We start from the raw sequence: 25,896 nt of genomic DNA, 5'->3' as shown, positions 1-25,896 counted from the left end.
GAGAGGTGGTAACGTGCTAGCAGCCCTCCCTCCCGGCACCTCCTCAGCCTCAGTGACCACTCTGGCAGCACTTGAGGAGCCCTTCAACCCACCATGGCACTGCGGGAGCCCCTCTCTGGGATGGCCGAGGCCAGAGCCGCCTCCCTCTGCTTGCTGGGAGGTATGGAGGGAGAGGCGTGGGTGGGAACTGGGTCAGCACACGAGTTCCGGCAGGCGTGGGTGCAGGCTCGGTGGGCCCCACACTCCAAGCGGCCAGTCGAGGTCACCGGCCCAGGGCAGTGAGGGGCTTAACATCCGGGCCAGCAACTGCAGAGCTTGTGCCAGCTCCCCCACGACTGCCCATGCTGCACTCAAATTCTGGTGGGGCCTCAGCTGCCTCCTGGCGGAGCAGGGCTCAGGACCTGCAGCCCACCATGCCCAAGCCGTCCCCTCTGCCGTGGGCTCCCGTGCCACCCAAGCCTCCCCGATGGGTGCTGTCCCTTGCTCCATGACGCCCAGTCCTAAGGACTGCCCAAGGGCTGAGGAGTGCAGGCACAGCTCCAGACTGGCAGGCAGCTCCACCTGCAGCCGTGGTGCAGGATCCACTGGGTGAGGCCAACTGGGCTCCTGAGTCTGGTGGGGACTTGGGGAACTTTTATGTCTAGCTAAGGGATAGTAAATACACCAATCAGCACTCTGTGTCTAGCTCAGGGTTTGTAAGTACTCTGTGTCTAGCTCAAGGTTTGTAAATACACCAACTGGTACTTTGTATCTAGCTAACCTAGTGGGCACTTGGAGAACTCTTCTGTCTAGCTAGAGGATTGTAAATGTACCAATCAGCACCCTGTCAAAATGGTCCAATCAGCTCTCTGTAAAGTGGACCAATCAGCTCTCTGTAAAATGAACCAATCAGCATGATGTGGCTGGGTCCAGATAAGGGAATAAAAGCAGGCTGCCTGAGCTACCTTGCTTGGGTCCGCTTCCCTGCTGTGGAAGCTTTATTCTTTTGCTCTTTATGATAAATCTTGCTGCTGCTAGCTCTTTGGGTGCATGCTGCCTTTAAGAGCTGTAACACTCATCTCGAAGGTCTGCAGCTTCACTCCTGAAGCCATCTAAACCACGAACCCACCTGGAAGAATGAACAACTCCAGATGCGCTGCCTTTTAGAGCTGTAACACTCACCACTAAGGTCTGCAGCTTCACTCCTGACAGCGAGACCACAAACCCACCAGAAGGAAGAAGCTCCAGACACATCTGAACGTCTGAAGGAACAAACTCGGACACACCATCTTTAAGAACTGTTAACACTCACCGCGAGGATCCGCGGCTTCATTCTTTGTCAGCGAGACCAAGAACCCACCAATTCCGGATACAATATGATCTATAACATTAAATGTGCACAATTATTATATCTATGTAAAATAGAAAACACAGTGTAGACTGGACGCGGTGCCTCGTGCCTGTAATTCCGGCACTTTGGGAGGCTGAGGCAGCTGGATCGCCTGAGGTCAGGGATTCCAAGACCAGCCTGGCCAACATGGTGAAACCTGGTGTGTACTAGAAGTACAAAAATTAGCCAGGTGTGGTGGCATGTGCTTGTAATCCGAGCTACGCGGGAGGCTGAGGCAGGAGAATCGCTTACCCCTGGAGGCAGAGGTTGCAATGAGCTGACATCACACCACTGCACTCCAGCCTGGGCGACAGAGTGAGACTCTGTCTCAAACAACCACGATGTGATTAAAGCAAAGATTAAGAGGAAATGTTTCTAGCACACCATAAAAATATACCATTTTTGTCAATTACAAATTTTAATAAAGAAAATATTTTTTAAATGTAAATAATGGTCAATCTAAATTCTCTTTGACTACTGTTTATTGAGCTGTGTGCCATGAGCCAGGGGATGGGCTAAGCACTGAGGTTAGAAAACTGCCCTTACAAAGAAGCACTAAAATACTGCATGATCAGCTACATGACGAGAGAAATGTATGGGTTTTTGAAGCACACAAGAGGACCTCCAAACTCAGATTTGGTAGAGAAAAGGGGAAGGACAGTCAGGAAAATTTTTTAGGGGAAATGATATCTAAATGCGGAATCAAAGAGAAAATGTACAAAAAAAACAGATAAACACGGACAAGGAAACAGACTAAAAGAATAGAGCCAAGAAAGGTGGAGAGGGTTCCAAGCAGAGTGAACCTGAGAAGGTGCAGCTTGTTTGAAGAATTGAAGGAAATTCCATTTGGCACAAGCGTAATATGATAGGGGCTCAGAGGGATAGGAAGCTGAAGACACAAGCAGAGCCAATCCTGTGGAGCAGTTTGGACACTAAAGGCAACAGGAAGCCTTTGAAGTGTTTTCAGATCTGTGTTTTAAAAAGATCTCTTCCTGGCGCTGTGACTGGACTGGATGCAAGACTGAAGAGAATGGTGCAGGTTTAAAAGCTATCTGATAAACCGGGAGAAAGAGAAGGGTGGATTTGTGTTTGGGTAAAGGGACTGTGGGTAATTTTTCTACCTTCGTATTTTCTAGCATTTCCAAACTTTGTTTAATGAGCATGTGTTATTTTCATAATGGGCGAAAAAATAGCATGGTTTAAGGAAGATGAGCCTGATAGTGTTCTGCCTGAAAGTCCCTCAGAGCCTTTGGGACTTGCTAAGCCAGGGGCCTCTGTGTTTGTACAAGAACTCACACCCACATGCTGACCCATAATGTCCCAGATTCTGCCCACAGTCTACACTAAGAGGGTGTAATTTTCCATATGCCAGGGACTCAAGTAAAAGCAGAAGTTGGCAGATGTAACAGCAACTGAGCGGGAAGAGAGAAGAGAGATGGCCTCTAACTCATACGTACAATCCAATCGTTCGTTCATTCATTTATCTATTCACAAATATTAAGCACCCACTGTGTACCAGGCACTGTTATAGGCGCTGCAGATACAGAAGTAAACAAAATGACAAAGTCCCAGTTACACATTCTAGGAAATGAGATAGACTATCTATGAATAAAAATTCAGCTAACTGTACCCCCTCCCTCATTTGCAGAGGTAGAGCCGCATGCCATACTGCTATTTACTGACAAGAGTGGTTTAGGAAACTTTAAGAAGTAATTAGAGGTTTGATGACTCATAGCCATACTAAATGTGGCACCTGTAAACAGAGACCTATGCGTGCCATGGTGTTTGTGACTGGATTGACTGGGTTGGGTAACACTGTTTCTAGAACAGGGCTTTCAGTATCGATTTCGTATGTACCTATGTACAGTTACAAATGTAACTCAAACTTCGCCTGATCTGGCTAGCCAGTGAGTACAAATGAGCTTACACTAAAATAACGGCACACATTTTAGTACTGTGTTCTGCCAACCATATAAATGGAGACCTTTGCAATCTTTTCTCCCATGCTTATATTTGGGAGCATCCAAAGGCATCTCGTGTGTTCACAAACGCTTCTTATTTATGTTCTGGCAACCCGGCTACAGAAATAGCGATTTGGAGCAGCTTTTCAGCCCAGCCCTTCATAGGCATTCTGTTTTCTTGCCCAAGAAGCAGTTTAAGAAATCCCCCAAACTACAACTCTGGGGACAGAAAAACTCTCTTCCGTGGAGAAAGTATCCCTTTCCCTTAACAGTGTAGAAAGACCAAGCTGAGCCAGTTCAGGTCAAGTGTTAGGACTCTGTAAGCACTAGCTCTAGAAGCAACTAACAATGTCTGGGTTTACCCTGAGCAACGTTGCTTATGAATCTTTGTCTCAGGGAGTTCCTCATAAAAATCAGCACCTCCGCTTCTGCCTGCAGACCCCTCTCTACTGAGCACAAACCTAGTCCACAGGCTGATCACCTCCGCTTCCGCCTGCAGACCCCTCTCTACTGAGCACAAACCTAGTCCACAGGCTGGTCTAGGGAGCAGCCTCATGGTGCCTTCCCCACATTCTCAGCTCCAAGACCCAGGCACAAATTTCCCCTGGGGCAGAGCCACTCAGCTTGGGCCCTCTGGGGTCACCAGACAGGCCTGGGCATGGCTAAATCTCAATTATGGGCAAACAAGATGGAGAAAGATCAGTTTTAAAAAGATCAGGCAAGGTTTAGGAGACTATGAGGGCAGAAAAATCCATCTCATACCACTGAGAAAGGAGGAATTTACAGACAAGAGAGCAGACTGAAAACAGTATTAAGCCACTCAGGACATGGTGAATCAGAATGCAAATGGACCAACCCAAATAGGTACCTCCTCCCCATGCTGCTGGGTCTACTCTGTCTCACACATAACCCTCTGTCTTAGAACTACTATAGAGGACAGAAGGCCTCAGAGAACCAGGAATGGAAGACAGAAGAGAGATTGCCAGGAACCATTTCTAAATTTTAATTCTGTAAGTTATAATCCAAGTTTTCTTTGATAGCAAGGTTTCCTCTGGAGAGACAGGTTAAGGACCCTTTCAGATGACACCTTCTGTCCCTTTCTCAGCACTAGAAGGTCAGTTCAGGAACCTACTGTTAGTTCCCATGCCCTTGATTGAAGTTAGCAATTTACAGAAATAGACTTGAATCCCCCGTCAAGCTGGAGATCCTGGAGAGAATGCCCAGAGACAGAATGGGCCATCTCCAAGGCCAACTCAAATGCTGCCTGCTCCATGAAGTCCATCTGGAGCTCTCGCTTTCAGACCCATACTCCTTCATCTTTTTCTCCTTCTTATAAAGCTCCAGGAGACATTGTTTTTGGCTCCCTTCACCCTGTGGTGTAGTGATTAACCTCTCCTGTGGCAGATGGCAGACCTCATTGCAGCATCCCTGGAGCCCTATGCAAAGCCTCCCTCCTGTAACAGACACTTGGTAGGCAATTATCGAGTCAAGTATGGTCCCAGAGAACTAATTTTGAAGACGGCTCCCGCAAAAGTGGTGAGGGATTTTCTGGCACTGTCTTTTCTGAAGTCCCTGCTAGCACACATTATTGTAATTGTCAGGATGTTTTCCAAAAGGGATAATGGCCTTTCCAGAACTGATACCCAGCCAGTTCAAATCTCTGCTGCATAAAGGCCTACACCTGTTCTGATTAGCCAGGGCCTTCTCCTTGGTCACTCTCGCATACTCCTATGGTCTAGGTTCTCTGGACTCCCCATTGCCTTTGCATACTCTCTTCCTTCCTCCCCCATTAGGCAGTCCATATGTATCCTTTGAAGTGCAGCTTAACAGTGGCCTCCTGTGTGGAATCCCTCTGGCCTCTCCTCCCAGCAGAGTGAACACTCTTTCCTCTATGTTCCCTAGCACACTGCACACTCCCATACAGCTCTTCTATGCTGAGATTGTTTTTTGTTCCCAGCCCCCCAACTTATGTGAGCTTACGTTTCACTTGTCTTGGCAGATCCAGCAAAACACATTGCCTGGCAGAAGTAGGAACTCAACAAATGTTTCTTGAATGAATGAATGAATGAATGGGCATGACTCTTGCAAATGTTTTCTAAAAAAGATGGCAAGGAAATCCCCTGAGACTCTCAAAATTAACATTCCTATTAGTTTGTTATATACAGATTCATATCTTGCTTTTTAAATTTAAAAATAAGAAGGGCTAGGATTGAGGCCTTGCTAGGTGCTGAATGTTTTACAAGCATTGTCTTGTTAGAATCCAAACAACCACCCGAGGCAGAGATAATTTTTCTTTGTTTTACAGTTGAATGAACAGAAACTGAGAAAGGTTAAGAAATGTGTCCAGATGCATATAGTTGGTAAGTGGGAGTATGTTTGGCTTAAAAGCCTGTGCTCTCGACTGTCTCACTTTCCATCTAACACACATTACAGTCAGGACATTTTCCTATGTCATGAAGCTATTTTTTTTTTTTTTTTTGAGGCGGAGTCTCGCTCTGTCGCCCGGACTGGAGTGCAGTGGCCAGATCTCAGCTCACTGCAAGCTCCGCCTCCCGGGTTCCCGCCATTCTCCTGCCTCAGCCTCCCGAGTAGCTGGGACTACAGGCGCCCGCCACCTCGCCCGGCTAGTTTTTGTATTTTTAGTAGAGACGGGGTTTCACCGTGTTAGCCAGGATGGTCTCGATCTCCTGACCTCGTGATCCGCCCGTCTCGGCCTCCCAAAGTGCTGGGATTACAGGCTTGAGCCACCGCGCCCGGCCATGAAGCTATTTTTAATGCCTTTATTATATAAAAGAGAAGCTTCTACACCTGACTGACTGTAGTACCTTATTACTCAAAGTGCTGTGCGCTCACTAGGCGCGCTAACACCACTTGGGAGCTTGTTAGAAATGCAGGATCTCAGGTTCCATCCCAGATGTACTTAATCTGAGTCTGCATTTTAGCAAGATCCTTAGTGACATGTAAGTACATTGAAGTCTGAGAAGCACTGGTTTCTATCAGGAATCAGCAGACCACAGCGCACGGGCCACTCCAGTCACACTCCCCCCGCCCTGCCCCCAACTCCGTTTTTGTATTGCCCTGAAGCTAAGAATGGTTTTTACCACTTCGATGGTTGATAATTTTTCAGAAAAGGAATACTATTTTGTAACATGTGGAAATTATGTGAAATTCACATTTCAACGTCCATAAATGAAGTTTTATTGAAACAAATTCATTTATTCACATACTGTCTATGGTTTCTTTTGTGCTGCAACAGCAGACTTGAGTAGTTATGATGGACTGTGTGGCCCACAAAGATATTTACTATCTGGTTCTTTACGGGAAAAGTTGGCCAACCCCTTTCTAACTCTATCCCTCGTCTGTCACCCACAGCTCTATGGTTCCGAATGCAAGTGGAGAAAAGGGCAGCCGGCATGTGGGAAGACTGAAAGGCAAAGATCATCCCAGTGAGACCCAGATGTCAGCTGAGGTCTGGGGGCTGAGAGAGTCTACCATGGAGTAGAAGTCCAGAAGGTAGAAGAAATGGGGGTGAACATGAAGTGTGGTAAGGCAGGGGTGAGGAGGCAAAACAATGAAAACATGAGGGTACAGGAGAGTATGGATGACTTTGCAGGCAGCTCCTCAAACGTAAGCGTGGAAGTCTGGCCAAGGCCAAAGATGAAAGATCGGTGCAGGTTTTAGACTCAGTTTTTACCCACAAAGCATCAATTTTCTTAAGGCTGCTGCAGGTTGAAGGGTTGGGTGGTAGTTGAAATTGACAGACTTTTCCTAAGGTCTCCAAGCTGTGAGGGGGAAAAGTATTCTCATTCTTAAGAGGAAATGCTAAACTTGATGTGTACAAGGACGAAATTAACTAGCTCTCTATCCTGAAATGGAAGCTGTAACTGCCTGCATAAGGAGCTTGTTACATATGCCAACTCCCAATCCCACCCTGAGACAGTCTGATTCAGTGGGAATTTGTATTTTAACAAACATGCTACATAATTTCGATCCTTTGAGAAATACTGCCTCTGTGAATGGGAAAACTCAAGCTTCTGGAAGGAGTTAGCTGCAGCTTGAGAAGGTGATGCTTCTAAAGGCAATCGTGTATATGGGTGAAGGTTTTCTGTTTTCTGGAGCTGTGTAGGACTTCAGGAACAGGCAGTGGCATTAGAAAGGAATTTATAGGCTGTATCTGCTAATAAGCTTGGGGGCAAGCAGAATGCTGCAGGCATCTGAGAAACCCACAGAAAGGCATTAGCTAAGAGAGGGTGTCCGAGGAGCTTAGGACTGACACCAAGGGTCCTAATCCAAAGAATGCCATCAAGTAAGATGTGGAGCACACGATGGCCAAAGAACAGAAATACCTGCTTCTCCCTAATGATGTGAAGATCTCAAGTGATACTTAACATATTAGGGTGCTCAGAGTTCAGGGTCACCCTAGGCAGATGGCAGATCTCATATGTACTTGCAGTTGTCTCAATTTTGTTACATTTCATCCCTACTCCCACCATTCCCTCGGTTGATAGGACTGTGTATATATAATTTCCCTCAGGTGCTAGATGGGGGTTCGGTACCAAGTAAATTATGACATGGGCCCCCAAGGAATCTCTGACACAGGATAGACACACAATGACAACTTATTTTTCACAAGTTACAAAAATAAAAATATCAGGTGGCATGAATACAAGGCATTATCTCATGAATTAATAATTTAGTTTCCTAAAAAAAATGGCTAGGCGGAAGAAGGACAGGATGAGAAATTAGTGCTTGTTTTAATCTGCTTTGGAGCTGCCATGGAAAACCAGTTGTCTTCTCCGTTTTTCTGTGTTTCCTGTTTGTTTAAGGAAATCATGCTGGAAGCAACCAGATTTGAGGCGCAGCATGAAACATCTGTCCTGTTTTGGCTTCTCATTGAGATGTTCGTTCAGCTTTTGCATACAGCACCTTGCTGCCTTGAGACAAAATTTAAAAAACAAAAAACAAAAAAACATTGCCAGACTTTTTAAGCTATTGTGCAGGGTTGCTATTAGGAACTCACTGCACTTAGACTCTCCAGCCCACCCAGGAATATAGGTCTGACCCTTAAGGATAGTAAATCAGGGAGTGAAATCCAAGAAAGGCTGACACTCCCTGTGCAGTTATTTTTCAACCCAGAGGCTGCTTCTGCATATGATATCACTTACGTAACTTTCCTTTCCAAAGACCCCTCTGGTGCCCCAATCTAGCCTCCACACCCATCCCTCCCCATATCATCAGCACAACGACATTTTTGCTGCTCCACCCAGCTGCAAATTTGCCAACAGTTTAAGGATGTGGACATTGAGCAAACAAAGGCACAAAATTGAAGTTGGCTTTTGTGCAACTAGCTTTCAGGAGTTGCAGTTCTGTTCTTTCAGGTTTAAAGTTTCAGTGCAACAGGATAAGAAGTCTGCCCAAACAATATTGCAAAGCTGCTTAGGAATCTCCATCACTAAAAATAGTATTATGTTACTTTGGAATAAAAGATTTTTAATTTATAGTGTAGCTCCCATGTAAGGATATGAATATTAATCTAGAACAACCTTGCTAGTTTCCATATGCCAGACTTAAAAATAAATTTATGATTAAAACCTTTTCTAAGAATTCCAACAATACTGAGTGACCATCAATTCTTTAGAAAATGGGAACTAACTAATGGAAATTTTCTTCAAAGAATCCGACCTATTAAACATGATATTCAATATTCATCTTTTTTAAAAACTTCAAATGTCAATGAAAAAAATAAAGCTGTCAAATGCTAGGAGCATTTTATTAAGAAAGCAGCTTCAAACACTGATAAGAGTTTTATAAAGTTAGGAACTCTCAAGTTGTACCTGCTAGTGAAAAAGTTACTAATATTGTCTTTATTATAATCAAAATGCCAAAAGAGCAGGAAAACAGCAGTATGGTGCCCTGAATTGAAGTCCCTCTTTTTCCTAGTTTCTACTAGCCCAGCCCTTTTGTAAATAAAACCTTTATATAGCTAAAGCAGCACTGACTTCAATGGGAAGTTATGATATTAGTACTACAGTGAAATGGATTGCCACAAACAGAATAAGAGAGGAACAGATTGGATAATCAACATGTATAGCAACTCAAAAGGATTGTTTTAGTGATTTATTTTAATCTTCTCTACTACTAAGTATTTCAGATAGGGATGCTTTCGGCTGCAAGTAACAGAATATCCAACTAACAGTGGCATTAAAAAAAGGGGTTCTGGGCCGGGCGCGGTGGCTCAAGCCTGTAATCCCAGCACTTTGGGAGGCTGAGACGGGCGGATCACGAGGTCAGGAGATCGAGACCATCCTGGCTAACACGGTGAAACCCCGTCTCTACTAAAAATACAAAAACTAGCCGGGTGAGGTGGCGGGCGCCTGTAGTCCCAGCTACTCGGGAGGCTGAGGCAGGAGAATGGCGTAAATCCGGGAGGCGGAGCTTGCAGTGAGCTGAGATCCGGCCACTGTACTCCAGTCCGGGCGACAGAGCGAGACTCCGCCTCAAAAAAAAAAAAAAAAAAAAAAAAAAAAAAAAAAGGGGTTCTGGTTTTCTATTGCTACAATATATAACCAACCAAAATTTAGTGGCTTAAAATAACATTTATTCTGCTCCTAGTCTGCAATTTGGAAGGGCTTGGTGGGTGGCAGCTTGTCTGCTCCACTTGGCACCAGCTAGGGTACCTGAAGACTGGGGCCAGAGTCATCTGAAGGCTGCTTCACTATCATGTTTGACAGTTCTTGCTGAGAAGACTCAGAAAGCTGGAGGCTAGTACAGCTGGGGCTCCTCAGGCATCTCGATTTCTATGTGTTCTCGCACATGAGTTCTTCAGCATGGCAGCTTCAGTGTAGACTGACTTCTAACATGTCAACTCAATGCTCCCAAGGCACATGTCAGAAGAAGAAAAAGGCAGAAACCGCATTACCTTGTGAACCTACCATGGAGAGTCATGCAGTGTCACATCTACTGATTCTATTGGTTGGAATCAAGTCGGTAAGGCTGGCCTATATTCAAGGGAGGGTGAATTAGACTTTGCTGGGAGGAGTGTCAAAGAATTTGTGGCCTTGTATTAACTTACCACAAAGGGATTTATTTTTCATGTATGATGTCTAAAGGGAAGCAGTCCTGTATAATATGGGGCTCCATGATCTAATAAAAACCAAGGGTTCATCTGTTCATCTATAATTCTGCTGTGCCATTTTTAGATTGGCATATTGTCTCAAAGTTGCAAGCTGACTGCTATAGATCCAGACATTGTAGCCATGTTCAAGACCAAGAGGGGTGGAAGGAATAGTGCCTGCAGTTCTGGCCTCTTTTATTAGGAAATCAAAAGTTGTTCCCAAAACCCACCTCACCAGAATTCTGCTTATGCCACATTGGCCAGAACTGTTACAAGGCCACCCTTGCTTCAGGGGAGGTTAGAGCAGTGAATATTCAGTTTCCCCTTTCTCTATTATAGAGGTCAGAGAGGATGAAGAGAGCCAGAAATGGGCATTGGGTCAGTCAAGCCATGCTTCTGCTCTGCAAAGCCTCCGTATCATACCCAAAAAATCACAAGTAAGTAAGTAAGAGCTTCAAAGAACTTTTCTCCCTCAGCCAAGGTTAACTATAAAATGATCCAAATATGCTTAACAGACCAAAAAAAAAAAAAAAAAAAGTGTTGGCTAATGAATGGAACTATTTACAACTCTATTTTTGCAAATAGAATCAAAAGCTAGATATTGAATTAAGTGAATTGTTTCTACAGTTTAAACAGGAAGCAGAATTGGTTTCCCACAGAGCCATTTGCCGACAAGATAGGAGGGACAAGGAAGGGGAGAGACCACTGACTTGTGATAAAATGAGAAAGCTGCCTCCAGATTACCTTGGCTTCAGAGGCCTGGGGCCTAAAAATAATTTGGGGGCAGGGCAAAGAGGAACTCTTAACTTGTAAACCTAACCCACATTCTATATCTTATTTTAAAGAACATTCCTTCTTCTAAGCTTCTGTTACTCACTAGTGAATGGAAACAGGAAAAACATTGTGAGTTGATGGATTTTATCTAACCCATCTGCAACGATTATTCAAATGTAAGCTTTAAAGTTTTACAACATTTAGCTAAAGAAGAATCAAAACTCTTTTCTTTGCTCCCTGTAAGCACACACTCCCCCCCCCCCCCCCCCCCCCCCCCGCCAATTCGCCAGTCTACTGTCTCATGCTACGGTCTCATACAAGGATAAAAGAAATCACATTGCAGCAGATATTTTTCTAGACCCTTCATACAAGCCTTGGCATATGACCCCAACAATAGCTAAAATGAAAAATGAGACAACCGGATTTACTGACTGATAATGTCTAGAACTCTCTCCCAGGTAATTTAATAGATGTGCATGAAAATGTGTGCTTAAGAGAGGACCCTGAATGTGAAGAAAGAATGCAACCACAGTGAGAACTCTGGTACAATCCCAGGCTACAGCTTCCAATGTCTGGTTCATCCTCAGACAAAAAGAAATGAGGAAAGGAAATATTTTTCTTTAAATTGAAAGAACTCTGACATAAGGAAATTAAATAATTGATCCAAAGTGATGTTGCTCCTATTAAACAGAAAAAAAGCACCAAGGCATTTATTTGCAAGCACTCCCTTTAACAGTTTAATTTAGAATAGAAAGTAATGCAGGTCTTTATTCTAAACCATGGCTAACTTTACCTAACACGAAATAGACTCTTCTTAAACAAAACTCATAAAACATATACTATGGGAGTTACCAATCCTTTTCTGAATTATTTATAAGCTAATGCTCTGCTTTCAATGTTTCTATCAGCTGCAAAATTTAATTAAGAAGCAAAGAATGGGCTTATGGAGATCATGACCCTACATATTTCTTACTCATATTTCAAATTATAATCATGTCATGATGAAGTTTGATCCTCGTGGAGTGTAACGAAATAATGTATTTGAACTTTTTATTATTACCTGTTTAGAGACCTACTATAAGACACTTCAGATACTCCCAAACCACATAGCAAAATTCCTAAGTGCAGTAATTATCATAAATGTATTCTGTAACTCTCAAAAGCAACTGCCAACAGTTCTAGGCCCAGGATAAGTGTTCAATTCATACTCATTAAATTTCATTGAGCATTCAACATCTTTCACAAACTCATATATAATCTTTGGGTATGAAAATATTTTTGAGATTGGATATTCCCCACACTCATTTCCAACTGGAAATTTCCACTGGGTTTTGAATGAAAAGATTTATTAGATCTACTCAATTAGGTGACAAGATTAATAGTCCCCATTAAACACTAATTTGCTTTTTATTCTGCAAAGACTAACACAGATGTAAAACAAGGGTTGGCCACTCCCGGAACATATGTCTAAGACAACAAGCAAGCTGAGAGTAATTTGGTACATGAGCTGGTTGTCCCTTCCATGCCACCTTTCCATTGACAGTTTTGCTGGAAATGAGATTTAACAGCAAAGGTTTCTCTTCCTTACACCATGCCCAACTTCCTCGGTGCTAGTAGTTTTGGATGTGACAGGAACACACACACACACACCGAGTTTAGATCAAGAAGCATCTACTGAGTGCCCATTCCCAAGTGTCATGCTGGACTTATAGGCACAGGTGGAGCCTCAGGAGTCAAGCTCTCTAAATTCCCACCACAGTTTATCTCTCAGTAGCTGGATAGCCTTAGGCAAGTTCCTCAGCCTTTCTAAGCTCTGGCTGCTTTATCTGCAAAATAAGGATACTAATAATACCTACTTCATGGGAGTTTGTGACTATCAAATAAGATAATTCGTATATGGTTGCCTGGCATCTAGTATGTGTAATAACTAGCTATAATCACCACCATCATCATTGCAGCATACTCTCACAGTCTTTATCCCCAGGTAAACTAGGGTAAAAAGACACATACACAGATTATGCCCATTTTTTGTGAGATGGTAAGTGGACTTCAGAAAAGAGGCACTTAGCTCAATGTGGAATCCAAGGAAGGTCTTTGAGCTGAAAGTCAAAAGGTGAGTAGAGTTAACCAGGTAAAGAGAATTATTTTGGCCAGGCGTGGTGGCTCACACCTGTAATCTCAGCAATTTGGGAGGCTGAGGAGGATGGATCACTTGAGGTCAGGAGTTCAGGACCAGCCTGGCCAACATGGTGAAACTCCATCTCTACTAAAAATACAAAAATTAGCTAGGCGTGATGGCCCACACCTGTAATCCCAGCCACTCAGGAGGGTAAGGCAGAATTGCTTGAACCTGGGAGGGGAAGGTTGTAGTGAGCCGAGATCCTGCCATTGCACTCCAGCCTGGGTGACAGAGTGAGACTCCGTCTCAAAAAAAAAGGTATTTCAGGGGAAAGAGCTTAAGCAAAATCATTAGGAGCATGTTGTGTACAGGAACTGGTTGTGGTTTCAAGAGGGAGAGGAATAGAAGATTGAGGCTCATGAGGAAGATAAGGACTAGGTCACAAAAGGTTTCATAGGTCATGTTGAGGTGACTGAATTTCCTCCTTATAGACCAAATTTCCTAAGACAGTTTATAGAAATTTCTAGTGTTCGCAGAGGCATTTCATGAAACCTTCCTTGGTATTCTTCAACATAATAGCTTCACTGTGACTTCTGTTTGGAAACATCCTAAATTTCACTCCTTTAGTAATTCACAGTGCATGCGTTAGCATGTTTTTGTGTGTGTGTGTGTTTTTTTTTTTTTTGAGGCGGAGTCTCGCTCTGTCGCCGGGACTGGAGTGCAGTGGCCTGATCTCAGCTCACTGCAAGCTCCGCCTCCCGGGTTCACACCATTCTCCTGCCTCAGCCTCCCGAGTAGCTGGGACTACAGGCGCCTGCCACCTCGCCCAGCTAGATTTTGTATTTTTAGTAGAGATGGGGTTTCACCGTGTTAGCCAGGATGGTCTCGATCTCCTGACCTCGTGATCCGCCCGTCTCGGCCTCCCAAAGTGCTGGGATTACAGGCTTGAGCCACCGCGCCCGGCCGCGTTAGCATGTTGAAGGCTCTGAGAAGTCTTACAATAAAGGAACCTCTTTGTCTCAATTTAGCTCAATATTTTTAAAATAGATTGTACTTCAGGACACCACTTTTACAGAATGCTGAAAGATATTTTGCCAGATTTTAACAAGAGTAATGAATTGAGCAGTTTAGCCTCATAAAGTTGCTCTAGCTACAGAGATGGAGTTTAAAGGAGCACACTTGGAGAGTAGATGTGAAATGATGGTGAGACAGGACAGAGAAGACAGAGCAGATTCAAAAAATATTCAGGAGGTAAAATCTGTAAGTTTTACTGGTAACAGTGGAGTGAAGGAGACAGAACTGTCTAGAATAATACTTAGCATTCTGGCTTGAGTGAAAATAGTAATGCCACTTACTTCAAAAGTAATACAGAAAAGCATGATGTTGGGAAAGGAATGAGGGATGGGTAAGTTAAAAAACTCAGTTTGAAACATGATTAGTTTGAGAGACCCATGAGTCTTCCAAGTGGAATTATAGGTAGCAATGAGTCACTAAACCATTCTTCAGTCCAAATCTAAACAAGGTCATCTGACAAGTAGTTCCTTTCTCTTCCTTAGAAGTCAAAATTTTTAGGTTAAGGTTCCATAATGCATTGTGTTCATTAGTAAATTAGCAGCAAATTTACTAATAATAAGATTATTATTTAATCATTAAAACACTCAGGCTTTTCTTAATGCATTCCCAAATTAAAATATGCAAATGTACATATGTAGACAGGTGAATCTTGCATTACTCAAGATAAATTACTTAAATTTTCACTTAAAAAGTAAATCTTCAGTAGAGCTACTACCATTATCCAAATGTCACAAATATACTTAAATAGGTTAATTTTTAATGTATATTGTAGTGAATCAGTTAACAAAACTAATTTTTATCTTTTTTTCTATCTCTAAGCTTCTTAAAAGCAAAAGATACATCTTCATCTTTCTGCCCTGAGGGTTCAAAGCAATTTAAAACATATGGAAGGTGTACATTAAAATTTTGTTGAATTAATAAAATTAATTAAAGCAAGTCACAGTAATAAATACAAAATTGACAAGTTTTCAACTCTAATCTGTCACTAATTGATCTCATCTGCCCTTTTTGCTTTAAATATAATCTACATGCTAATGATTTCCAAACTGTTATCAGCTCTGCTCTCCCTTTGAACTGTTATCAGCTCTGCTCTTTCTTTCAACTTTGAAAGTTGAACTTTCAACTTGAGGCTTATAATTTCAACCTTACTTGACTTTTCCATGTGAATGCTTACCAGAGACCTTAAATTTAATGTGTCCCTGGTGGTATTACTGGTTGCCTACCTTCAGAGTATACTTTCACCGTTTACTTCTTATAAAAATGCCTCCAGTTTTGTTCAGTGAGCCACTGTGACCAGCTAAAAAGCTCAGCCTCCCTTGCAGCTAGAATTGGACACATGATATAGTTTTGGTACATAAAATGGAGGTCTGGGGGATGGATTTCTGAAAAAGCTTTTGCTTTCCTGACATAGGCACCACCCCTACTTCTTTCAGCTTTCCCCTTCTCCTGTCTTACATGCAGACCTTATGCCTAAAGCTCAGTCCCTCTCTTGTAAAGGTGGGAGTGAAAGACATGATAAGGATGCTCAAGGAGAAAAGAGAATGTGCCCGTGATCTCAGTGGCATTTGCGAGCTACCATACTAGCTGGGTCTGCCCATCTTTGACACGCTTTTTATGTGGACAATAAATTAATTGATTAATCAAAGAGCTTGTTTGTTTAAGATATGGTTTGTCAGGATTTTGGTTCCTCTGCGGCTGAACACAACCACACATGACATAACATACAAAATAAACATTTTGATTTTCATCTTCAGAGAGCACCTGATGACCACCTCCCCAACCATCTCACCGACCTATTTCTTTCCCAATCATAAACATGTCAATTTCTACCATCACCATTCATTCAGAAGCTCAAGAAAATATAAATTTGGGTATGTCCTTGATGCCTCCTTTCTGTCTTTACCTCTAAACTATATATTCAAACCTATCTTCTTTTTTTTACTTCCACCACCTACCCATCCAATCCATCATCATAGCCTCTCAACTGCCCACTCTGCTGCAGTCTTGACCCCCTGCAATCATCCTCCACATAGCATTCAGAGCAGTCATTCGAAAATACCTATTAGGTCATGTCACTTTCAATTTTAAAACCTTCCAATTGCTTCCTATTTTACTCATAATAAAATCCAAGTGCCTAGCTGCAATGGGCTGAATGTGTCCCCCCAAAATTATATGTCAAAACTCCATTGTGATGGCATGTGAAATTGGGGACTTTGGGAGGTAAATAGGTCATGAGGGTATCATGAGAGTCTAGCCCTCATGATGGGATTAATGCCCTTCTAAGAAGAGACATAAGAGTGCTTGCTTCCTCTCTCTTTTTCTCTCTCTCCACCATATTAAGGTACAGGAAAAAGAAGTCATCCATCTGCAAACTACGAAGAAAGTCCTCACCAGGAACCAAATCAGCTGCCACCTTGCTCTTGGACTTCCCAGGGTCTAGAACTATGAGAAATAAATTTTTTGCTGGGTGAAGTGGCTCATGCCTGTAATCCCAAAATTTTGGGAGGCCAAGGCAGGAGGATCACTTGAGCCCAAGAGTTCAAGACAAGCCTGGGCAACAAAGTGAGACTCTGTCTCCACAAAAGTCAAAAACTTAGCCAGGCATGGTGACATGAGCCTGTGGTCCCAGCCTCACAGGAGGCTGAGACAGGAGGACTGCTTGAGCCTAAAAGGTAGAGGCTGCAATGAACTGTGTTCATAGCACTGCACTCTAGCCTGGGTGAGAGAGTGAGACTTTCTCAAAAAATAATAATAATGGAAATTTTTAAAAAATAAATTGTTGTTGTTTAAACCACCTGGTCTATGTTATTTTTGTTATAGCAGCCCAAAAAGACTAACACACTAACTACGGCTTACAAAGTTATATGTGGTCTGATCTCATCTTGCACCATTTTCTCTTTTGCTCACTGCACTCAAGCCATACTACTTTCATTTCATTCCTCAAAGCCACCAAATGTAGTCTCACCTCAGGGCCTCTGTACTTGCTGTTCACTCTGCTTCAATTGCTTTTCCACCTGACTCTTCCTCATCATTCAGGTTTCGGCTCCAATGTCACTTCCCTAGAGAGACCTTCTCTGACCACCCCATCTCACCTGTGTTTCATGATCTCAACACCCTATGTTATTTCCTTCATACGCTCGTCTGTCTAAAATTATCTTGCTTATTTACTTGTTACTTTTTTTCTCCTCCTTCTAGATTAAAAGCTTCATGAGTATAGGGACTGTGTATATCTTATTCACCGCTCCATCCCCATATCTAGAAGAATATTGGCACAAATTAGGCCCTTGATAAATATTGTTCTTAATAAATAGATGAATTTTTCTTAAAAAAAAACCCACAGAGCCTTGGATGCTTAGAAATCTGCCAACATGTATGATTCTGGAAACATATAATTTTCTTGTCTAAAATTTCCAAGAGCAAAACAGAATTTTGGATTTAAATAAAAGCTTTTTCTAGTATATTTAATTCAGAAATCACAAAATGTACTTAATCCTATGCTTATCTTCTATCACAGGTAAGTATTTTTGCTTACCACATATACTCTTTAACCCAGTTATGGCGGCATAATAAAGGATTAGACCCTTGATACAAGTTGCCAAGTAACTTGTATCATGTTTTTACATAAAACAAACCATCATGAGTTTGGAAGGGAGCCCAACAGACTCACAGTTCAAAGCTTCCAGATCCGTTTACATGTGGTGATGCTCAGAAAGGCTGTCTTTCAGGCTATTCCTCTGTACAACATAGAAGGCCAGGAACTTTCCCCAAACTCTTCAGTTTCAATCCAGTGAAATTCAACTGTGTAGGAAAAATGTTGAAGGTAATCAATACAGCCCCTTTAAGGGACAAATGCTTTCAAACCACAAGGAGAAGGGTGTACATTTCTGGTCAGTTCTATTTCTAGACGGTTTATTCAGCAGTTTGAAGATTTGATGGAGTTGTGCCAGTATTTTCATTACTAAATTCTTACAGTTGGAAGGAAAGGGGAAAAGACATCATCTCATGCCACTACCCCTCCCAATGCTACTACACTGGGCAAGCAGAGCAAGTAAAAAGGCTCAGTGCCTAGGGTTCCCAAAGACACAGTCGTGTTGCGTCGTGGCCATCCCACTACAAGCCTAGGACCTTGTGATCCCAGGTGCTGGGATAGACCTGGGCACATACAGAATACAAGGTCCTAGGCAGCAACAAGTCAGAAAGAAAGGAAGACTTTCTTCCGTAGGAGCCCTTCATCATCCCTGCTTTTCATCTTCCCAAAGTGTGGTCTGCAAAGTCCTGGAGACCCTTTCAGGGCATCTGTGAAATCAAAACTATTTTCATAATAATACTACAAAAATGATTTGCCTTTTTCACTGTGTGGACATTTACAATGATGGTACAAAAGTACTCCTGGGTCAAACCGCCAGCATCTTAGTACAAGTCAAAACAGTGGCACCAAACAGCACCTAACAGTCATCACATTATTCACACCACACACTCACAATAGAAGAGGTGGGAGTGGGGAACAGACAAACAAAGAAGGAAGCCAGTTTACTTAAGAATGTCCTTGATGAAGCATTAAAAATTGTTAACCTCAATAATTTCAACATTTCAGTACATGTCTTTGTAATATTCTGTGTGACAAACTATCAAGTATACAGAAAGCACTTCTGCTGAATAGTGAAGTAGCATGGTTGTCTCTACCATAAAATATTCCTTGAGTTGCAAGTTAAACTAACCACTCTCCTCATGAAACACCATTTTACTTGAAAGACCAACGTATTCAGATTTAGGTATTTGCCAAACCTTTCCTTGAAAATGTACAAAGTGAGCCTGTCACTCCAAAGGAAATATATGGCAATATTTATTGCCCAATAACCTTTAAGAAACTACCTCTAGCTGAGGTTTAGGATAGAAGATACAATTGTCCAAAAGGCTATTAAAATAATCCTCTGTTTTCCAACTACATCACTCTGTGATGCCAGGTTTTTCTTAATATTCTTCAGTGAAAACAACGTAACATACCACATCGAATGCAAAAGCCAATATAAGAATCCAGCCATCTTCTATTGTCAGACATTAAAAAGCAAAAAACATAAAAACATGAAACAATGCTATGCTAATCACTAAGTTTCTCTTGCTTGGAAAAATAAATACATTCTTTATTAAAAATATGTTATTTATGTTACATGCAATGGGTTTATTATTGTTATGAATAAATAATTATTTTTAAAATGTTTATAGCATGTTTGGCTGGGTGCAGTGGCTCACGCCTGTAATCCCAGCACTTCGGGAGGCTGACATGGGTGGATCACGAGGTCAGGAATTTGAGACCAGCCTGACCAACACGGTGAAACCCTGTCTCTACTAAAAATACAAAAATTAGCCAGGTGTGGTGGCGGGCACCTGCAATCCCAGCTACTCAGGAGACTGAGGCAGGAGAATCGCTTGAACCCAGGAGGCGGGGGTTGCAGTGAGCCAAGATTGTGCCACTGCACTCTAGCCTGGTTAACAGAGCGAGACTCCGTCTCAAACAAAAAAGAAAGAAAAATGTTTATAGCATAGTTAATATCCACAGATATAACCCAAATAAACAAAAGTTTTTTGAGATCCTTAATTATTTTTAAGAGCATAAAGGAATCTTGAGAACAAACCTAGTACAATAGATAGTTATAACAGAAATATGTAATAGAAATAAAAAATGTATGATAGAAATGTATAACAGATATGCAAATCCTACATTTCTAACAGCATAGATGAGATATTTAATATTTTCATTCCACCACAAGAGAGAGAGTTCCATTATGCAATTAAAGTAAAAATTCAAGCAACAGAGTCCAGGTCGTGGTGTTGCCATCACAGCAACCAGTGGCTTGCAGGAGTTAAAAAGCTGTCAGAGAACAGTGGCGGGTGGGCTGCTAGTACAGGAAAGAGCTACAGTGACTTGACTGGAAATATGAAAAGATGTAGCAGGATAAAATGCTCAAATACATTATGAGCCTATGCTGGTACACAGATTTGAACAACCAGAAAAGAACTCTAACACAAGATAACTTTTTAAAGCTTACTTATGTTTTTCCCTTCTGTTTTTCCTCTTTGATATCTGTGCTGCTTTTGCCTGGGGGAGAGTTCAAGGTTGGAATGTTTGATTTTTATTTTTAAAAACCTGAGAGCATGGAAGAAAATTTAAATAGTTCTGGGGGAAGAATACCCCCCATCTAAAATGAAAGTCTCTCTGACTTAGAGGAGGAGTCAGATTTTAAGGTACCCTGTATTTTGCCTTACTCCCTAGCAGGGCCCCAAGGACACAGCAGAACCTCAGAGAGACTGGCCATTGGTGCACCAAGAGGCAGAACATTAGCCCAGGTTTTCCCAACCACAACAGTTCTCATATTCCAGAGGCTAGCACAAATGCAGGAGAGGGGAGACTCTTAAAGACCACATAGGGAGAGACAGTGACATCTCAGCAATAACCTGTGTGGTCATATGTCTGATGCCCTCCTGGGCCTCTGAGATCTCAGCTCTGCTTGAGAGCCTGGAATCTTGACACAGCCCCAGATGGGAAGCACAAGAATGACTGAAGTTGAATTTCTCACCGACCTATGGAACAGGGGCCAACAGTAATAATTGATTATTGAGCCAAAAGTAAAGAAGAATAAATACTATTCAGCAATAAAAAGGAAGGAAGTACGTAAGTCATGCCACAACATGGATGAACCTTAAAAACATTATGCTAAATCAAAGAAGTCAGTCACAAAAAAACCACATAGTGTATGTTTCCATTTATAGGAAACATCCAGAATAGGCAAATCTATAGACAGAAAATAGATTAGTGGTTGCCTAGGGCTAGGGGAAATGAGGGGTGACAACTAAAGAATAGAGGATTTGCAGGCACAGTTGAAAACATTCCAAAATTGATAAGCGTGTTGATTGCACAACTCTGCAAATATACCAAAAAATGAATTTCATAAATAGGTAAATTGTATGATATGTGAATTATATCACTACTACCCCAAAAAAGTAGAGAAATGTGATGTCTCTTGTTCACCTGACGTGTACTGAGATTCATAACCATTTTATGTGTAAACTGTTTCACAAAGTTATTTGACAAGGTTGTGTCAAGCTGAGGTGGTAACTTCTAAACACACACACTGTACCAGCTCAGGACCGGGCAAGCAGGTCCGAAGCACAAGCAATGGGGAAGGATACAGGAGGGAGCAGATGTGGGCTCCAGGGAATATGGCTGATGGGTAACAAGTGGTCTGCACCAAAGAACCACATACAACTCCAGAACACAGTTTTGGAGAAGCAATATTCAGAGATGCGGGAAGGGAGTCAGCATCAAGGAAGTTCTCGGCAGACTGCAAGGCTCCACCTCAGAAGAGGAGTTCAGTGGCAGAAGCCCTGCCCAAGTGCATGATTGCAATGAGGCCTGCAGCCTCAGAGACTGGGCAAGTGATTCAAGAACCTGGGGCAACCATGCAGGGACCTAAAAAGCATTAATGATATAAACATGTATGATGTCACTTACATATACATGTATATATCAGGTAAGTGCTGTAAAAATAAAAATAACAAATATTTCCCATATGCTGCTATATGTATTTCTATTTTTAATGTATCTACACAACAACCCTCTGAAATAGCTACTCTTATTCTTCTCCATTTTACAAATGAGAAATTCGAGTCACAGAAAGGCAAAGTAGCTTGCCCAAGTCATCAGTAATACAGAGCTAAGATTAAAACACAGGCAGTATGGTCCCAGGGTCCATCTTAACTCTACCATGCTGCATTCAGGCTAGAGGCTCACTTACTACATCTGAGCCATCAGGACCGGGAGGAACCGTGGTTGATGCTGAATCCCTCTCAGCATAAACAAGAGGTATTTAAAGCTTCTCCCATGGAGGAAGGACGGATCCTGGAGCCTGAGCAGGGGCTGAGCCTGCAGGTGGTGCTTAAATGATAGCCACATAGAAACAATATGGAACCAGGCAACAACTGCCACACATCTTACATATTTTCATTTTACCACAGCGCTATGAGGTAGTATCTCAGTCTGTTAAGGCTATGATAACAAAACACCATAGACTAGGTGACTTATAGATAACAGAAACTTATTTCTGACAGTGCTGCAGGCTGGGAGTCTGAGATCAAGGTGCTGGCAGAGGCAGTGTGTGGTGAAGGCCCACTTCCTCATACACAGCTATCTTCTCACTCTAACCTCACATGGCAGAAAGAGTGAAGGGTCTCTCTCAGGCCTTTTTTACAAAGACACTATTTCCATTCACGAGAGCTCCACATTCATGACCTAATCAGCTCTTAAAGCCTCATCCCCAATACAGTCATCTTGGAAGTGAGGATTTCAACATATGAATTTGGGGAAGACATAAATATTCAGACCATAGCAGGTGGGTATTGTCTTCTTTTCGGAGGAGAAAATTGAGGTTTGAAGAGGTTACACAAGTTGGCCAAAGTGCCAGTAAGCAATAGAGCCAAGACCAGATTCCAGACCATCTGATTCCAAGATGGCAGCTATGAACAGGCATTTGTAAATTGTCAGGCAATGAAAAAAAGCAAGTAAAGTGGGAAGTAGGGTAGCAGCATGGTTAAGAACATGTGCTTGGTGGCCAAAGTCCAGCTATGTCAATTACTTTATGATCTGGAAAGAGCTACTTATCTTTCTGAGTCTTAGCACCTTCATCTGTAAAACAGATTAGTAATAATAATAATAATAAAGTCTAACTCTTGGGGTTGCCATGGAAATTCAACGAAACACCATGTGTATAAACATCTGACAGAGTATCCAGCATATAGTAGGTGCTCAATAAGTGGCAGTGTGTTAAGGAGGCATTCCTCTTATTGTACTGCTGAACACAGACAAGATCTGCGGCAGCACAAATCTTTCTTTTGAGCCGTTTTACCTCTTGACTATTTAATCTAATTCTCTTTTTTAACAGATGAGAAAATTGAGAGTTAGAGCAGTTATGTAAGTTGCCCAAAGCTTTATAGTAGTTACTGGCAAGTAAAACCATATCTTTTATCTGTAACTTAAAAATTAAACAGCTATTGGAATGAGATAGAAAAATGCTTAAGAAGGACAATTGGGCAGGGTGCAGTGGCTCACGCCTGTAATCCCAACACTTTGGGAGGCCGAGATGGGTGGATCACTTGAGCCCAGGAGCTCAAGACCAGCCTGGGCAACATGGTGAAACCCTGTTACTACAAAAAATATAAAAAATTAGCCAGACATGGTGGCTTATACCTGTAGTCCCAGCTAGCTGAGAGGCTGAGGTGGGAGGATCAATTGAGCCCGGGAGGACAAGGCTGCATTGAGTCAAGATTACGCCCCTGCACTTCAGCTTGGGCGACAGAGTGAGACCCTGTCTAAAAAAAAAGAAAGAAAAGAAAAAGAAAAAGAACAATAAAAGAAGTTAAATTAAGACAACCCTAGGTAGCTCTTCCATCAGGGATGTAACTTAGTGGGAAAGGCAGTCATGCCACACCTGAAAAGACCAGGGGGATTTCTGACACTCCGGCCTCTTTCACACCATCCCCTGTGCACAAGTGAAGCAACACTTCCCGGGAAGCAGGAAGCTGTGCTTTCAGATACTCATTTCATATCATCCCACCCCTACCCTGTGGTATTGTCTGCACTCAACAAAGGAAACTCGACCTTGGGTGATACACAAGACAAGTTAACAAAAGGATGGAAACCAGTATCTTGAAAAGCATATGGTAGGCATGTGATTAGTGTTAGTAAAAGGATCCGAGAATTAAAAAAAAAGGAAAAGTCCTTTTATATCATTTGAGTGGGTTGCCTTCGCTTGCTAAAAGACTAGCTGAAAGTTGAATGAAATTAACAAGCAGGTGTTAGATGGGGATGCAGAATGTTAGGGAAGGTGTATTGAACTAAAGAGGTAACAAAGAGCTTTGAGAATGAGGTTTGAGGAAAATGAATATGTGCGTTTGCACATATGCACACACATATATTTATCTGAGAGTGCCTGTCTTTACTTTTGCAGTAAATTTAAGAGCTGCCCTCAAAGGCAAATTAGATTGTGTCCATTGTGCTATTTACAAGAGTCAGGAGAGGTTCTTGGGCATGATAGGAGATGTGGTAGGAGTATGACAGGGCAATGCAGTTAAGGATTAAGGAGTGGGGATTCCAAACTGAAATTGCTAGGTCCACCTGCTACGTATTAATTACACAAGAATTACTGTTTGTTCAGTTCACTGCTGCATCTCTTAAGAGAAAAAAAGTACATTTGGGAAATGTTTGACATATCTATTCACTAAAAGAAAGAAAATGTTAGACGTAATTTTTAAACCACATATATTCTTGAAACTTGGCGCCATTTGCTATAAACATACTGAGTGATTATCAGAAAAAGAAATTACTCCAGCCTTTAAAGCTTTTTCATTAGCTAGAACTAGAGTTCCAGTCTTGTTTGTCTGTTATTTTTAAGCACCCCAAGGATGCTAACTTGTGCATTGTTTTGCACAGATTTTCACTGTGAGTTAAAGAGGCATTTGGTTCAAATATGTAAAGAAAAAAATGCAGTTAACATTGCAAACTATCTACTAACACCATCAGTTGGGATGTCATAAACTAAAAAGATCAATCTCAGAGATCATAGGTCTTCATGGAGATCTTCCCAAAGGGAATAATGAAGGATGCACATGTGTTCACATGTGACTCCCACTCCAGATTTTACCATTAATTGCCTGCGTGCCGGGGCTACCAGGTCTCATATAGAAGGTGATGAAGGTAGGGGTTCTGATCAGCAGATAACTTTCTTTTCTCATGGAGCCATTCTTGGGTAAATCTAGTTTCACCATGTTACCCAGGCTGGTCTCGAACTCCTGACCTCAAGTGATCCACCTGTTCTCAGCCTCTCAAAGTTCTGGGATTACAGGCGTGAGGCACCATGCCGGGCCCCACAGTTAAATTTACATGTACCATTGTCATGTTTTTCATTAGTCTCTGTTATATTTTAAATTGCTTTGGCCACAATGGATAACATAAATACATATAAGAGTAACTGGAATACAATTTCTATACACCTTTGTTAGCCACGTTGGTCTACCTCTAAGAAAGACATTGTCAGTGGTCTCTTGCTTCTTGAGTAAACTAGGGAGGAAATCCGTAGCAGCTCTCACTAAAGGGAGGATTGAAAATAGAGCTTCCATTAATGGGATTAGATCCTCCCACTCTCTTCTGGGACCAGAATAACTGAGCAGAGAACCTCCACTGGCATCCAGGTCCTGAAGTTTGCAAGCTATGAGAAAGGACTAAGGGGGTTAAAATACAAGTCTCTAGGCCTTGGAAGGGGGCCATAAAAAAGAAAAGAGGATTGAGGAGAGAAGGAACAACCTTTCCTAAAACCTATGAGGCCCTTCTTCTGTGTAGTACACAATGGAAAACTTAAGTTTAAATTTTTACCACCTCTATTCCTCCCACACCGCATTGTTCTCTTTGAAACATATCTGTTCCTAGGGCAAAAAT

At 42.2% G+C, this 25,896-nt stretch overlaps 1 protein-coding gene and 1 long non-coding RNA gene across 6 annotated transcripts in view; one reads left to right on the top strand and one right to left on the bottom strand.

Annotated features, from left to right (window-relative positions):
- The window catches only part of MDM1 (Mdm1 nuclear protein), a 174,871-nt gene that overhangs the window by 76,664 nt on the left and 72,311 nt on the right, over window positions 1-25,896 (bottom strand). For 4 of the 5 annotated variants that reach the window (XM_033221339.1, XM_033221340.1, XM_033221341.1 and 1 more), the window contains one exon: window positions 18,079-18,209. The exons of the other annotated variant lie outside the window; for it this stretch is intronic. The gene's annotated coding sequence lies outside the window, so the exon portion shown is untranslated. The remainder of the gene's footprint in view (window positions 1-18,078; window positions 18,210-25,896) is intronic. 5 annotated transcript variants of the gene reach the window in all.
- LOC117089781 lies at window positions 4,268-6,925 on the top strand. The gene is made up of 3 exons (XR_004439745.1): window positions 4,268-4,340; window positions 5,636-5,690; window positions 6,703-6,925. It is a non-coding gene; the product is annotated as an uncharacterized LOC117089781 (long non-coding RNA).

The sequence above is a fragment of the Trachypithecus francoisi genome, unplaced genomic scaffold (genome assembly GCF_009764315.1).
Source record: "Trachypithecus francoisi isolate TF-2019V2 unplaced genomic scaffold, Tfra_2.0 Lachesis_group11, whole genome shotgun sequence".
Classification (NCBI taxonomy): domain Eukaryota; kingdom Metazoa; phylum Chordata; class Mammalia; order Primates; family Cercopithecidae; genus Trachypithecus; species Trachypithecus francoisi.
Note: the sequence above shows the minus strand (reverse complement) of the source record. Positions and strands in the feature narration are given on the sequence as shown.